This window comes from Phoxinus phoxinus (assembly GCF_949152265.1).
Source record: "Phoxinus phoxinus genome assembly, chromosome: 17".
NCBI classification, from domain to species: domain Eukaryota; kingdom Metazoa; phylum Chordata; class Actinopteri; order Cypriniformes; family Leuciscidae; genus Phoxinus; species Phoxinus phoxinus.
Genome location: NC_136892.1, coordinates 22,822,859 through 22,841,049, shown reverse-complemented (window position 1 = coordinate 22,841,049; position 18,191 = coordinate 22,822,859).

Genomic DNA, 18,191 nt, shown 5'->3' with positions numbered 1-18,191 from the left:
ATAACATTTTAAAAAATAATGTCCGAAAAATATCTGTCCTGCTTTTGTTTATACCATTGATGTTGTACAATGGGGATGTTGTCATGTCGCTGAAAATAGAGTCATCAGTGTCCCAATGTGTAGTAAGCCAGGGTCCTTACTGTCCTTACTAGTGCCTGAATACATACACAATATGTATTAACTACCTATAGGGAGCTGACTTAGATGCACCCTAACTAACTTGCATTTCATGGAGTGGAAAAACACTTATTTTATTGTCAATATTCATTTTAAAAGTGTAAACAACATAAAAGTGAAAACAATGTGCTGTTGTAAAATCTCTTTTGACTGTCGTTTTGGCAGTGTTGAAATTGGTTTTCTATACGTCTAATCAGAAAAAAGTTTTTCCCACATATGAGGAAGGAAATAGTCATAATCAGTCAAATGTAATGTTTTGACCACATGTGTTGGGCAACTGAAATTGCTTTGTTGTGTGACTGACTGTGCTGAATGTACTCAGAAATGCAATTCAGTAAAATCCTCTTTCTGTCATTCCGAGTCAACATCCTGTGTGGCGTAGCCAATTCAAATCAAATTCACACTCTGAACCAATTCCTAAATCCACCCTGCATTCCAATCAAATCTGTCGTGTGATTTTCAAGGGCAGACCACACAGTTGTTTCTCGATGGCTTATGGGTTAAAACCCAATCTGTCAGCTGTCCACATTTTCACAGTACAACAAAATTGATGTACAGAGGCAGCCATGTTCCTAAATGGCTGGGAGATGATAGAATGCCAACTAACGCTAACATGCTACATGCTCCTCAATAGCTGCAGAAATGATGTACACTCAAAGTCCTGCAGTCCAATTACTGTCACAGAGGCTCTTCTCAAGACTAATGTGCCCATAGTGGCCCATATCTCTCCCTCTCCCTCACTTTTCCTTCACACACCTAAAGAGGGGGAGGGCTGATTTCATTGAGTCATAATGTGACAGACGGACGGCTACGGAAGCCTTTAAAAGCCATTATAGGTGAAGGCACGGGCTAAGAGGACAGCACCCAAGAGCCTAATAACGTGGCCTAAGGATGAGAGGCTAACTGATTGTCCCATTAACACTCCCTATTAGCCAGCACCCTTGACATGTCGCCGTTCGAGGAGGCCTATTGCCCGGGATTATGGCCCTCCTCAATTGACTGCATTAGCCTCGCCCCAAAGGGACAGGTAGAACCAAAACCGTGCTGAAGGCGGACTGTCATCTATTATTAGCCATCAATTATAACAAGGCCATTGGACCTTCAGAATTCCCGTGTTGATCCCTGTACTGGTCCTTTTCCACAGGCTGAGTGGAGAGGCTATGTGTCAGCCCTTAATTTTAGCCAGTGCCCCGTGGGAGCAGACACTGTCACCTCCTCGAATTTCCTGCTAGTTGCTTGGCAGCTATCTCATTCGGAGACGTAACCTCAGTCCTTAGCGGCGGCTAAATGTTATCTCAGAACACTAGTGACCTACAGACCCAAAGGAAGGCAATTGAACAATTTATTCTCCCTTATCGGTAACACTTTACTTTACAGCCCTGTGCCCCATACATACTATGTACGTATTACAGTAATTACAATAACTGGGTTAAAAACTACTAACCCTGAACCTACACCTAAACCTAACCTTAAGCTCTGTAGTCACCTTATATTTCCCAATATTTTCTTAGATAAGTATATTGTAAGTGTATGTAAGTACACATACTGTAAAATAAAGTGCAATCTCCTTATCTATCAATCCAACGACCTGTAAATTATAGATCTTTTTCAGCCTTTTGATGATGCATTTTCTCTAAAATGGCTTAAAAGAGTGTTAAAGTTTTAAAACGATATTATGATTTATTGTTACTATTATTATTATTATGTATTTTTGTTTACTTGTTTAAAATGCAACATTGTATTTTTAATGCATAATTGTGTTTTTATTATTAATAATAATCATTATTAAAAATAAAAAATAAAAAATGTAACCTTTTGATGAATTTTCTCTAAAAGAGTTTAAAAGGATGGTAAGTTTTTTTGTCAAAATAATAATAATGATATATTCATATTTTTTGCTTATTATTTGCAGTTCGACAGGTTCTGCACAACAAAACATTTAGCTTTAGATCACCGCAAATCTATTGTAACTATATATCTTATTGGACTTTTGAAGATGTCCTGAGTCAAAGCAGGAAACAGACAGGGAGAAACAAAGTGAGAAATGATCCTAAAAAGACAGCGATAAGAAACGGGGGAAGTTTAGAAGAGGGAGAGATAAAGAGAAGAGAGGAGAGAGATCAGATGTTGGATCTTACAGTGGGAGCATGCTGAGACAAAGGGAGAGAGAGAGAGAGTGGATCCATACAGCCCAGATCAAATGATGCAGATTTGAGAGAGAGGCAACTCAAGTGGAGATAAAATGACAACACAAGCTTTTTCCATCGACCTTGGGCATGGAAGCCAGGCCATGAGTGGGCAAAAGGAACTAACGTGTCACATAGTATGTGATAAGACATTTTGAGTGTAATATGACCCCACTCGCAAAGCACTCTGTAGGTCAAAAGTAAGCCAGGCTTGGTTAGGAGTCGGGAACTAATAGTGACAGAGTAAAATGACCTAAAAATCAACAGTATCTGGGCTTCAAATCTCCTTTTGCATAGCACTCTAACAAGGAATGACACACACACTTACACATATATATACACACACTCACCAGCCACTTCAACTGTTCGTTAACGCAAATATCTAATCAGCCAATCACATGGCAACTCAGTGCGTTTAGGCATAGACAGTCTAGACATGGTCAAGACGATCTGCTGAAGTTCAAACTGAGCATCAGAATGGTAATGAAAGGTGATTTAAGTGAATTTGAACATGGCCTGGTTGTTGGTGCCAGACGGGCTGGTCTTTGTTCTACTGGGATTTTAACGCACAACCATCTCGGGTTTACAGAGAATGGTCAGAAACAGAGAAAATATCCATTGAGGGTCAGTACTGTAGGTCAGAGGAGAATGGTCAGACTTGTTTGAGCTGATAGAAAGGACTCAGTAACTCAAATAACCACTTACAACCGAGGTCTGCAGAAGAGCATTTCTGAATGCACAACACGTTGAATGGAAGCAGATGGGTTACAGCAGCAGAAGACACAGCGGGTGCCACTCCTGTCAGCTAGGAACAGGAAACTGAGCATACAATTCACACGACTCACATTGGTCAGAATTTGGTGTAAACAACATGAACGCATCGATCCTTCCTGCCTTGTATCAACGGTTCAGGCTGCTTCTGGTGTAATGGTGTGGAGGATCTTTTTTGGCACAATTTGGGCTCCTTACTACCAATTGAGGCTTGTGGATGTCCATCCCTTTATGACCTCACTCTACCCATCTTCTGCTGGCGTCTTCCAGCAGGATAACGCGTCGTGTCACAAAGCTCAAATCACCTCAAATCGGTTTCTTGAACATGACAATGAGTTCACTATAAGCAAATGGTTTCCACAGTCACCAGATCTCCATCTAATAGAGCACCTTTGGGATGTGGTGGAATGGGAGATTCGCATAATGGGTGAAGCATGACGCTATCATGTCAATATGGACCAAAATCTCAGAGGAATATTTCCAGCACCTTGCTGTATTTATGCCACTAAGTAATTGTTGAAAATATGATACAAAGAATTTATATATTAGTGCTGTTGATTAATCGTACATTTTAAATATATATATATATTTTTTTATATATTGTAATACATATTTTCACATTAAACCTCCAAATTATAACAACATTAAGACATTAAATATACTTGTTTAGTTGCTTATTTTTACTATAAATGAAGGCAAATATGTACTATGAATGTATTTCTTGGATCTTTAATGTTAATCTCCATTGTGATTGGAGTTTTCATCCCAAATAGTCTAATATCCTTTTTATGATTAGCTACAGAAATACTGCTGGTTTATTCACGTTGGGCAAAACTAAATTTTTGGAAAAGGTGTGTGATAATTTCAGGGTTTCTCCTAATCTGTAATATTATTATTAAGATTATCTTCGTCCTCTCTTCCGATCTCATGAAAGTGCGTATCTATACGACGAATGTTATTTCTCGTGCCATTTATACGGCAAAAAAAAGTTTTTGCGTCCATATGATACGCAGTTTTCGCGTGCATATACGCACTTTATGGCGTGTAATACACACGCACTCCCCGCCCCTAATCCTGCCCATTGGTTTTCAGTGCATAGCATATGCACGCAAAAAAAAACATTTTTGGACTATAAATGCTACTACGAGAAATAACATTTGTGGTATAGATACGCACTTCCATGAGATCGTGTTGGATATTCCAGCAAACCTTTTCCAGATCTGACAAGTTAACTGTTGATAACCAGCCTTTGCAGTACGCTAATCCAATTGTTGTCATTTACAAGCAAGGACAGCTTTTTCTCAAAGAACCAATCTGTTCGACGCTTGAAAAGCAGATTTTTGAGCAGATCGAAAAAGTGTTGCTGGCAGGCATCGTTCTCAAGACTCATGCAGTGTGTAATTAGAGATTGTACTGACAGCAGACTAATGGAGGAACATCTAAAAATTGCAACCATTGAATGAGGCATGATACGTTCTGGAGAGCAAGCGGCATGATGCAAATAGTATTATCCTTATTAGGCAGTTACACAATCACTCTTTGCAATGCTTAAAATAAAATTTGGTCTACCAAAAGCTACTGTCTGCTGATGGATAAAGGTCACCTCCCTGAAATCTGTTCTATGAGTGAATAGGTGAGTGAGTTTAACTGTTACAGTTTCAGTGAATTTTCTGACCTTTTTAAAACACCCCATCTGCAGCTTTTCCATGCTCACACTCAGAAATATCAGGATGAATTCAGCAGTTCATTTCCATTCTCTTTTCTTTCAGCACAGTATTTTTGTGCAATATACATATATACAGTATATATGGTAAATGCTACTGACTACAGCAACTAAAAAAAAGTCTTGCCTGTAAATGGCATCCAAAACCAGGGGTTTGGATAACCCGCTTAAATTAGAGAGCAGATTGTCAAATGATAGTTTACTTTAAAAAATAAGAAAAGCAGCCGCACATATCAAAATCTCATTTTGCTGAATTAAATGTAATTGCTTTGTTATATATTATCATTGGCATAATATAAAATGCTGCATTTAAAAATACACATGAAATTGCTTCAATAACAGCACTTGAGCTGCATGAACTCCACAAGCTGAAGTAAAACCTGGTGATCATGTGATCCAGCATAAAATGAGAAGAACCAAAGAGTTTCATTAAATGAAGCAAGAACATCTAATCATCTGTACAAAGGAGTTTAACATGATTAATGTCATAATTTATTATTTAATACATTTTTGCATTTATTTAAATATTTATTTAATTGGATGAGAAATGGCAGAATCGTCGTGTTTGTTTAAATGTTTTTTTTTTTTTAGATTTTCAAAGTGGTCTCAGATTCCAGGCCCCCACTATGTATGTGTTTAGCATACCAAGATCATTTCAAGCATCATAAAAGAGCTCATTTGTGCTTTTTCGAGTAAAATTGACTCTAAATGCTCTGAAATCGAGGATGGTTATTAACAACAGCATGCAACAATCGCCATGCCAAAATGCATTACCAGTTTGTAGGGTCCTGTTGTGATTAAAAGTTCTCACCAGGGATAATTCGCCTCTCTAAAACAAGATGAGCATGGCCAGCTGTGATCCATACTGCAACTAAGGCTCCTGTATAGGGTCTTACAAGCTGCTCAAAAAAAAAAAAAAAAGTGACATTTTAGCAGATGGAATCTAAAAACCGTGCATATAAATTATGCATATATATATATATATATATATATATATATATATATATATATATATATATATATAAACAAAAACAGCACTGATTGGTGAGCATTTGGAAGCAGATTTCAAAATGAAGCCACTGTCATTTTGCTATATCGCTGGTTTGAAGCAAGCCAGATGTATACAGTCACCTCAAACAAAACAAAAAACGGACAAAACCAGAGAAATATAGCTTTTCTTTTAAACAAATGACTTAAGAATCCCATCTGTTTGCGTATTCCCATAGCTCCTTCTCACAGCAGCGTGTGGCCATTCAGAAAAAATATTATTTTCTTATGGAAACTGATTGCGAATCATTGCGAGCCCTACATGAGTGAAGATGGTGTTTACTGTACATTGTGAAGAAGCTTCAGGCTTGTAAGTTAAAAACCACATATCTTCAAACTCTTCAGTGACCCCAAAAATCATTGAGTCACTGACAAATAGTTTACCTCATTAAGAAATCTACCCTATAAAGAAATAGGCTAAATATACTTAATGTTTTAAAATGATGTAGGCCTACACTAAAAGGTATTGTCTCAACAACAACAAATTAGTTTGCATAAAAAAATTTTAGTTCTTGTTTTTTAGTAAAACTTCAAACGAACTTGTGTTCAACCAACAAACTATATTGAAATTGAGGACCTTCACATGTAACATAAACACACATTTTTAAGTTGATTACCCCAAAAAATGAAGTTGCTAACTTGATGTCATGCGTCTGTGGCTGTAGAATGCGCACAACGAAGAAGATGATTTGAAATACAGTCTTTAATGAAGTAGCAAACTCAAGGGAATCAAGGGAATCACAATACGGCTACACACTACACAGTAGACAGTAATCTACTGCTAAGAACCCATGTGGTCATGTGGCAAAGTACATTTAAGCACTAAAATTAGGAAAATACAGTTGCACCATTGCAAAAGAAGGCAAGAAAAGTTAAGTTTAATTTGTTTGTAGATGCCACATGTACACTTTTTGTGCTAATGTAAACTAACATAATTTTTAATTGCACATGAAGTGTCCAAATAGTTTTATATTTTGGGCATTGCAGTGTGTAATTAGTGGAGAAAGAATAAATGTTTTTTGTTTAGAGTCAAGTTATTGCTGTGATGAGCAATTAAGCTGTACTGAGCAAGTTAAAAATCAACTGAAGAATATGTTTCCATGGGAACACTCATGTTTCATGTTGTCTACCTCCTCCTTACCACCTCTCCCTTTGGCTTTCATGAAACATTGAGACATGGGCTGTCCCAAATGGCACCCTAAGCACTCGCGGTCTTCCTCTGAGTCCTCACTTTCGTGACCTAATGCCAGCGGAGTGCGCATCAGTGGGGACTTGGCAAAAGTGCGCATCAAGGGCGCAAAACGACCGCAGACCGCTCACGAGCACTCTTCTGAGAGCTAAAATGGAAATGGGACACCCTATGGTCTCACGGACTTAACGAACAAGCGAATGCAGCAGCCATTGTAAGTCCACAAGATCGAAAGTGCATATGAAGTGTGCCATTTGGGACAGGGCCAAAGAGATTCACTATTAAGTAGCCTTGTTATAAAAATGTATATATCCAATTTTTCCATTACACTTGCGTGGTCTGAATTCAACTCTTTTCAATCCCAAACTCAGCCTGGCATGGCTGCATGTCAAAATCCATGGATCACTGGATATTTGGTAAGTTGTAGGAACTCTATTGAGTCCAAACTTTAGTTTAAACTGATAATCGTTTGTTTTAATAGCGTTTTCGCCGTTTCCTCCATTAAATCCAGTTCGGCTGAGGGGGCGTGTTCCCGGCGGGAAAGATCCCTTTTGATCGCGTCTGTAGACATTAGCGTTTATTTTCGAATTATAACGTCACTGTCATACATGACAACTGCTCTCTTTGGGTCAGCGGCAGCGTCAACGCAACGATTTGAATGTTCGGTGTGATTTTGTCAAAGTATTAATAGACAGGTGAATAGTTGTCATTTCGAAAAGAGATCGCATGGTGTTTGAATCGAGGTCGCGATATTTTAACGATTAACCGTGGCTAATATAATTTAAAAATACTAAAAAGCATAAACAAAAATAGACCCAAACACACTCTGACTGGGAATCTTTCTGTAAACTGTGATGAATTGTGGTTAGTCAGTAACTTGGTTTTGGGTGAAGCGGTTTGTGTTCAGAGCTCAGGGAACATAATTAGTCTGGCAAGATCTAGAGATAGATTACATTTGTGTGTGTGTGTGTGTGTGTGTGTGTGTGTGTGTGTGTGTGTGTGTGTGTGTGTGTGTGTGTGTGTGTGTGTGTGTGTGTGAGAGAGAGAGAGAGAGAGAGAGAGAGAGAGAGAGAGAGAGAGAGAGAGAGAGAGAGAGAGAGAGAGAGAGAGAGAGAGAGCTGACCAAAGGTGCAGAACATCCCGTTTGTTAGCAGTGCTTTCTCTGTTCCTGTATTGCTACAAAAGACAGATAAACATTTTTGACAGCAGAGATTCGTGTTGTATCATAGAATAATCATGTAGCCTACTTGGATGCCTGTTTGCCTGTTTGCCTGCTGTCAGGGACTTTGATACTTTGAGATGTAAAAAAAAAAAATTATAAGCACTGCAGTGCATCAGATCATGCACCAAAACACTGCAGAAGAGAACTCAGAGGAGATAAAGAAGCAGAATAATTGTCAATGCCAATTAAAGTCATAGAATTTTAACATTTAAAAAAAAAGACAATAAATAAAATGTAAATTCTTACTCAATATTTATTATCTTAAATACGATTTGTAAAAGTAGGCTACATTAAAAAAAAGTGAGAATGAAATTAATGCTGATTCTAACAAAAAAAAACTATTTAACAAATTTAACTATCTAACTATCTATTTAACTAGCCTATCTAACTAAATAAAATATTTATAATATAAATAAAAATAATAAACAAATTATTCCAATTTTGACCCAATATTCCTGGCACCATGATGTTCAGACTTCTCACTTTCATAAAAAATAGCATTTAAATGCATGTGCATAATGCAAACTGATTTGTGAACTCTTGAGTTTATTTGATCACAGCATATTCTGTTTAGGTGGGAGGTTACCCCTGCCGTTACAGAGTAAAGCAGAGTTCAACCTCTCTACATTTTGGCAAAATCTAACCTTTTAAAGAAGTCTTATGCTTTGTCGATCTCCAGCTGAGCGTGTACCTGCGGTACAGAGAGCAGCTCTGTAAAGGTAAACCAGCAAGATATCTCGCACAACCCATCAATGAGCTTTCCTACCCATACAATCATTTCCATTTAGCAAACCTCCTTCAAGGCATCCTGAGGGGTAGAATCCATTAACTCGCTTACACTGTGCAACACCTGATCAGAAGTCAGAGTCAATCCAGAGTCCCACAGAATTCACACACTCAGAAAGAACAATAAGTGGGCCTGAAAACTGGTGTGCTGCATCAAAAAAAAAGAAAAAGCCTGCTTCTTCTTAATCTTGGTGCTTTTTTTATGTGTTGACAGCTTGAAGTTAGCATCAGAGCTGGAGTCAGTCTCTTTTAAAATTGAGAATCTGTTTAAGTGTTTCTCATGAAAATATTATTGAATCTTTTGTTCTGCTCGCGGACGGATGATAGTCATTTTGCTCCTTTGAAATACAGGAAGTGGGTCATACGTTGGGATGAATCATGGTCATTTTATGGCCACATAAATGCACTCTGCAACAACAACAAAATCAGAAGTAATGTGCTCCTGTGTCTCATCCATGATTGCTCACTTATTTGTGGACTCCAGGGCTATTAAACTTCCGTTTGGGAGAAGTAATGTTAACGTACTATGGTTTGAACAACTGAGTGTAAACCAAAAATATAACACATTATATTTTTATTTACATTATCATATTATTGTCACTGTTATGTTCAGTTTGTCAGTCATCATGTTCTTTTAGTTTGTTTTCATTCATCTTATGTGTCCCTTTGTTTCATTTTCCTTGGTTGTCATGGTTTCGGTTATTATGAGTTCCTTGGTTTCAGCTGTGTTCAATTAATCATTATGTTTGAGTTCCTATTTAAGTTGTACCCTCACGTTCATTCTCTGTCTGGTCACGTTTGCGTTTGGTGTGTTTTTCTTCTGCCCTACTTTGGATTGTCTTGTGGATTATTATTAAATATTACGTGTGATCTTCATCATCTGCCTCAAGTCTGTTCCTGCACACCTATTGCTGACAATTATATTGTATGCACACAAAGAGTTACACAGATTTTAATTCTGCTGTAGCCTACCCATATTCGTGTTTTCACAAAACATTATTTATGGCTATATTGGCTATATTATCAGTAATAATCAATGTTCTACAGTCAAACTTAAAGGACAAGTTCGGTATTTTACACTTAAAGCCCTGTTTACAGATCGTAATTTGGATCGTCCCCCCCCCCCCCCCCACCCCCCGAAATAAACCTAAAATTCTTGGGACAGCAGCATGTGTCCAAATTTTAACCTTAACCGTTCTATTTCATCAGATACGATCTGTAAATAGGGCTTTAAGTGTAAAATACCGAACTTGTCCTTTAAAGTTCGTTCAAAAGAATGAAATCAAATTATAGCTTTATTAAATCAACATTTAAATATTGCAGCACAAATAAGCTTGATTCAAAATATTAAATATATTTTATACAATTTTTCCAATGTCTTCGTTACTTCTTCTTCGTTACAGAAACTCTAGAATGAAGAAAAGAATGAAACGCATGCTTTAGACATACATTCAGATGTTCAAGCAAATATTATAGCTAAAAGTTGCTATACAAATGTCCAACTGCATATGGCCATCAATATTTGCTGTTTTGGATGCTATACCACCAGTCTTCCTAACTAGCAACAGCTCTACCAAAAAAAAATACCCCTTTGTTAACAGTTTTGACTTGAAAAAGGAGTTCATGGTGGTCAATACTGGGATTTTTCACCATCAGGTTAATTAATCGGGATTGTAATTCGACTGCAATGTTATTAAGCAGAGCGGACCTCACACTGACGTTACAGCAACACTCAATAAAATGAGGAAGATATGTCAACATGGATCCAAGCACAGGCTTGCTCATCTGCTCCAGGGTTACAAACCACTCGTGCACAGACACACACTTTTACTAAGCAGTGAAACCCTTCAAGCATTCTTAAAGTCTCCATGAAATCAAAATCGAAATTTTGGGGATTTTAGAATATTTTACCCTTCCTGTTATCTATTAGCTAGTGTGCACCAAAACAATGACAAAATTCGCATTTAAAAGATATAAGCATTCAAAACAGTTTCTTACTTACGCCAATAGGGATCAATGATTTTGATGACATCACTTCAGCTTCTCATCAGATTTTCTGTCCAATCAAAAGCTCTCTAAAGCGCCCCGCCCCCTACAATAAAAATAGACGCTGAAGCTGCAGCTAAAATCAGTCACTAGTTCACACATTTACTATTTTCCACATGGTGAATGGCACGTTCACTATATAGGGGATAGGGAACGATGCAGACACTGTAAATATGTTTTCCATTGGGGCAAATGAAGTCCGGTTTCACGTTAGTGTCACACGAACCGCCGCAGTGCGCACACAGTCTGCTCCGGTCCAGACTGAGACACTATAGCACAGAGAGGATTATATACGCACACCAGAAAACATATCGGACCCATTTGTATTCTGCACAGAATGCTATATTTTATGGAGGAGATTAGGAGGAGAAACTGTTAGAGATCAGGAGGAAACCGCAGCTTTACCGAGCTCACCGGCTCTGGCCTATCTGTGGTATAAACTAAATGCTATTGGCTATTTTAAAAAAGGGGAGGAGTTGTTCGATATTTCCCTTCCTGTCTTCCTGTTTCAGTGGAAATTGCATCAACGCATGTTGACACATAGACAGTAAACACATCGATATGTAGATTAAAGAAATAAGCCCCGCGAAGCCGTGTTTTACAGTGGATTTAGAACAGCTAAGGGGCATTGGCACGATGCGGAGCAGAGTAAAAATATTTAGTTTACTATTTATTTTATTCATAAAAAAAACACCAGCAACAAAACTTATAACGTTATAACACATTTAGTTCCAAAGAGGTTGCTAAGCAACACATGCAGCAACAAAGAATCACGGCAGATGCGCAGTAATACTAATGTAATGCGGTCACAGGTGTATGTTTGTTGAGTAATTTACAACGGCTTCGAACGCGGCTCAACCAATCAGAATCAAGGACTGGAACTATCCGTTTTATAAGACACATTCGACCGCTCCAGACATGTCGGCGCACCAGCCATCTTGGAACAGTCAGCGTGTCGTCACTCACAGTATGAATCAATGATGCCACAACATTGGGCAACATTGGTTGTGAAACCGCCACAGATTTAAATTTCCGAAGAAATTGGATAGCCTTGCACATGTGTTGGCTTGTGTTTTTATAGGCTATGTATTAACTCAATATTACATGTTTTTACTAAGGTAGCCAACTCTTAATGTTTTTACTTTTACTATGGTAATTTTTTAATGTTGTGTTAGCTCGCTGACACCTTCATCTTGTTGTATTGTGTTAGTTTAGCAAAATCCTCTGCGGACGTCTATTTCATACATTTCATACAGATCTTTATACATGTGTCTAATTGCAGACAGTCAACTTGCTCTAGAATGTACATGGCTTTGACCATTCCAATATGGCGGACATCTTACGTATAGCGGCCAACTGAAACAGCCGCTATGAGCCATCTATCTAGTATGTAGCCTATATGAGTAAACAGAATTCAGAAGAAAACAATGCATGCCTTGAAATTGTTTTACATATTTAAAGCATATAATATTGTACACCAATATATCAGGGAATAGGCCTAGCCTACATGGCAACACGGAATCTGCTGACTTTCTTTGTGATTTCTGTGCTAAACTTTTGAAAAAATCTGTGGAATTATGCGGAATGGTTTTAATAATCATATATTATGTTTTATATGTGTAGGCCATATATATATATATATATATATATATATATATATATATATATATATATATATATATATATATATATATATATATATATATATTACATAAAATAAAAGCACTAAGTGCTGCACAACAGATGTTTACTGGTTAAATAAAGCAATGTGAAATTTTTGATATTTGTTAAAAAGTTATCATAAATAAATATATTATTATTAGCCTATTGTTATTATTATTACAAGTACGTTCGATTTGATTGTAACGTTACAATAGCAATATTTCTGTGATATTTCTTCACGCTAGGGACGGACATTGCAAATTAGCCTTGGCTATAAATGTTGTAGTGTGGTACATGTTTATTGTCCACACGTGTCCCTATTAAATTAAATAAAAAATAAACCGAACTTTTATTTTGACGGGTTACTGAGTGTATCTGACGATGAAATGCTGATGAACGTGTACTTGTAACTGTTAGTACATGAACCTGCGGCTTTACAGAGACTCGCTGAACAATCAGACTTTGATAGCAGTCTATAATATTCAGTCACAGCCATTTTATATTATGATCGACAATGAATAGACAGATATTTTATTTCAGCTATGCGCCGGTATTGCAGTAGCAAATAGTAGCCTAGATAATATATCATACACACGCAGGTCGTACTTGTCAATGACGGGCACTACAATCTGCGGAAGTCTGCGGGCTCTATCCGTTTATATACTGTCTAGTGTCTATGGCTCTATCACCTCATGAAGCGACAGAAGACTGAATCGTTCTTTTGAACTGTTTTGTTTTTACGAACTCAGTAAGACTTCCCATCACATCAGTTAAAACAGCAGAGTAATTTAACATTCCCTTGCAATTAAGTAAAAGTTGCCGTTTAGAGCTAGATAGGCCTACAGTAGAAACATATTTGGTAACCATGGAAACAAAACATGAGGCAATTTCAATGGTGGAGCCAATGGCAAAAAAGTGGATGAGGATTCACCTGATGTGTGTGTGTGGAGCAGTGACTACTAAGCCCTTTTGATTACTTTAGTTAAATTCCAGCATAGCTCAAAGCCCTTTTGAGTCCCATTTTGGTCTGCAGCATGCAATCTCGAAATCTGTTGCAGCAATCACGGCAGACAACACAAGCCCTGCTCTTTCATGCCTGGCTGATTTCATTCGTGACTCAGGTAAGAGTAGAACTGGACTTGAGGCTACTTGCTGCCCGAGGACAAAACCGTCGCCAGATGGTCATCGCATGTCTGCCTTGCTGTTCTCGGTAGGTTTCCTTTCACGTCTCATCAGTTCAGCATACGGTTCCCGGAAGACCGAATTCAACGGTGCACTGCTGCCGCCTATTGACAAAAGCGGCGCTTACAGTAGGGGAGACCGGAGAGTATTGTAACATTTTCGTAACAACTGAGTGTTTTTGGAGGTATGTGTCTCAAAATTTGATATAATATTCCTATATGTAGCTATCGACTTCAAGTCAAAGTTGCTTAGAAATCAACAACTTCTCCATAGGCTGCATTGTGCAAATATCTGTCAAACACAAGGAGTGTAGTTGTTACAACCTACCTTACTGCAAGCACCTGGTGGATTGTAACACAAAAAGTGGATATTTAAAATGTTGTGCTTTAATTTAATCCTAAAAACCAAACACTTATTAAAATAAATATAAATAACCGTACTATCTAATTAGGCTGCTGCTGCTACTACTAGCCTACTAAAAATATATACTTTAATTTTAATCACACATTTTTTTCTTTTGTCAAATCAACTTATGTGGTTAAATTAATTTATGTGGTTCAGATAACATAATATTTTGAGTTTCTATTAATTAAACCAATCTCCTTATTTGTATTAACTCATTTAAAAATGTTAAGGCAATGGTTACTTCTTTTTTTTTTTTTTTTTTGTTAAAACAACAATACCTTTTTAGTGCCACTACTACTAATAATAATGATAATAATGACAACTATAATTATACATTTATGTTCTGATATTTAATGCTAAAAACTAAATAAAAATGAATAAATAATAATAATGTCACCTCAAGAGGGGGCAGTCATCATGTATGATAGTGACTCTGTAGTTCACTTTTAATTAGTGAAACTGGTGGTCTTATCCGAAGCACAGCACTGTTCTGGAGTCATCATGAGTACCTCAAAATAAAATAAAAATGTGTACATTTCTCACAGTTGGTTTCCTAACACTGAGTTACTTTAGAAGGTGCTGCTTGTTCAGCTTTTTGATGCTTCTTTTGTGTTAAAAAATTAGTGCAGAAGAAACCTGTAGGTCAAAACCCCTGTTAGTCTTTTTTCTTTATGTTTCGGAAGTTTTAAAACACTTTTGTGTTCTAACATAATCCTCAAAATACAAGATTAGAAAGAACTGAATGTATTCAAAGCCCACAGTGATGAATCTGACTCCAAGGTTGTATCATGATATGATGTGTAACAAAAGAACAGATTAATCAACAGATTCATTGCCATCAAAGCAGAACGAGATATATATAGAATGCAACATTTCATTTTTAATATTTAATCAAAAAAACACTTGAGAGTCCTCGTGCCTGTAAGTCTGTGCCTATGACAGCCAAAGAAGCCTAAATGTACATTTGCAGCCATTTTTCATCACTGTCTATGTCATAGTGTCTATAAAATGCTGAAGAAATGACAGATATAGAGACAGAGTAGGTGTGAACAAACATTCTCAAAGTATCCTGCGATAGGTCGTGACTTCGAGTTCTTTTCTAAGACACTCCACATTATGATCCCATACTTTCCGAATAGCCTACCATTTAAATGCTACCTCAAATACCACTTCATTTCGCCTTTAATCCCCTACAGTTAAAAAAAAAAGTCTGTCAGAATTATATTGACATTCAGTCAGTCGAGTTGTTCTTTCAGAGCTAGTGCAGTACTTATCAAAGGCCTCAGTATGGATGGTTTCATGGGCTGAATTAATTCCCGAGCATGTCCCGGGAGCAGCCCGAGGGGGAAGATGAGGTATAATCGCTGTAATCTTTGAACTACTAACAGATCTCAGAGCTAATTTGCTGCACTTCAGTTCTCTAATGCAATATATTTCTGTAACTTTCACCTTGCGTTTTGTGCCATAGCATATTTACACATTTAAGGAACAGCGAATCTTTTTGGGTGAACTCTTCCTTCAAGACAAGTGAGACCCAACCCTGTTCCTGGAGGCCCCCCAAAAGTTTGGATGTCTCCTTAATCAAACACAACTGATTCAACTCATCAGCTCATTTGGTAGAAGCACTTGATGGGTGCGTCATTACAAGAATCCAAAATGTGCTCTTGGTGGGGTTGCAATGTGTTCCTAATTTTCATGTCCATTAACAGTTTCTTTCCAATCAATATACTTGGATGCGAGTCAAAAGGAGGGAAGCTTATTCCCTATAGGAGGGCATAGACGACAAACTAACTAAAGTTGATTTAAAGAGCAAATGCATTAAGAGATTATTGTATTTCTTGAGTGGAACATTGACGTTCGGTATTCAGCTGACTCTCACTAAACCAATATATTTTGAGCACGTTCTTTTCCTAAAGGTCTAATCTTTGCCAGATATTTAAGAGGGATGTCTTGGTCTCTAATGTTATGTCAGACACCTATTAGATCGTAGTTGAATGTGTACATTGACACAAAGAACAATTCATGGGCAGGCATGACCCCACCATTAGTTCCATGCAATGATGAGAAAGCCATTATATTTTTAAAAACAGATCAGCAAACAATAAAAGAAAGTGCCAAACTCATCAAATATCTGAAGTGATTATGTTTGTGTTGACAGCATACTGGAAAATACTGCGAGTTCAATCCATTAGTAGCTCCTTGACATCTTCAGCATGTTGCTTTTAAACCAAACTACTTCAATTGTGCCCCAAAGACAAACAATTAACGAGCCTTCATCTAATACACATTATTCTAGGGCCCCATAAAGAAAAGGGCTTTAATAGCAGTCATTTTGAATATAAAAGGGTGTCATAATGTGCAAAACATTGCAATTTCCCAAGACACAATACACTCTTGAAAGCATTAAATTTTTATATAAATCTGTCACAGACCGTCACCTGAAGTAGCAAACTCAGTATAATAACCCTAACATTAAATATAAAACCAATAGGCTTACAACTCATTTATTATGATGATTAAATCAATTATGATGCACAATTCCCTTACATTATATTAAATAGGGGTTTTACCGTATAAAAGAAAGAAAAAACGAAATGCCCTACAGCATTTTACCGACCAACTCCCAAAATATTTGACAACAATTAAATTCAGTAAAGTACGCAATATAATCGAGGAAAGTAGCCTATAGCGACAAGCATTTATTTAGCAGAAGCAATAAACATCCAAGCATACAGAAAAACAGAGCACAAGACCAACACAATTATTTCATTTTAATTAATTAACGAAACACAGTTATGAAACAAATTACACTTCACTTCCCCGGACGTGGATGTGGCGTGTGAGTGAACTGTGAGTATTGATGTGAAAATAAGATGTAGGCTAATAAGTGCTCCAAGAAAAGCATTATTCTCATATGAATAGCATGTGAAAGTGTTAAAACTGCTTGCAATCCTTGCATCAGGAAGCAGCTTATTAATTAAAAACAGTCATGATTAAGCTGATTGGTTAGCTTCCCGTGACTGAATAGGCTCATTTTCAGCATTCATTATTCCAGTCATTCTAATGGGTAAATTGTTCTGATATGTTGATTTAGTGCTCAAGAAAAAATCCTAATGGCTTATTAGGCTATTATGCTGAAAACAGTTTTGCTGCTTAGTATTTTTGTAGAAATAGGAAATTCAAAAGAATATAATTTATTCAAAATAGAAATATTTTGTAATTGTAACATCATGTCTTTACTGTCACTTCTGATCAATGTAACGCATCCTTGCTAAATAAAAAAATATATAATAATTTCTTCAAACTTTTGAACTGTACAAGTGTATGTGTATAATAATAAAAGTATTCTCATTACTGTAGTATGTTTACAAAAAAACCTGTCTAAACATCTCTCTCTTTTTTCTTTAATTATTATTAAAATCCACATAAATCAAGGGAGTATTTTACTGGTCTCACTCTGAGTTGGGAGTGACCACTTATCTTCTCCATGTTGAAGTTACTGTTGCTTTTGTCACAACTGGGCACAGATCTACTTTACTATAATGGAATATATGTGATTATCAAGTTGCTTACGAAAAAATTCTTTAGAAAACACAACTACTTTTGAATGGCCATCAATGCGCCAGAAAGGTGTATTTATAACAGCAGGGATGACAACCTTTGACCCCTTACATATATTAATAAAGAAGATGTATATGTAGTGTCATGAGACGTATAGGCCTTCGTAGAATTCCATTGGAAAAGACTTGAGCATTGGGGCTTGTTCTATTCACCATTTATGGAAAGATAGATAAA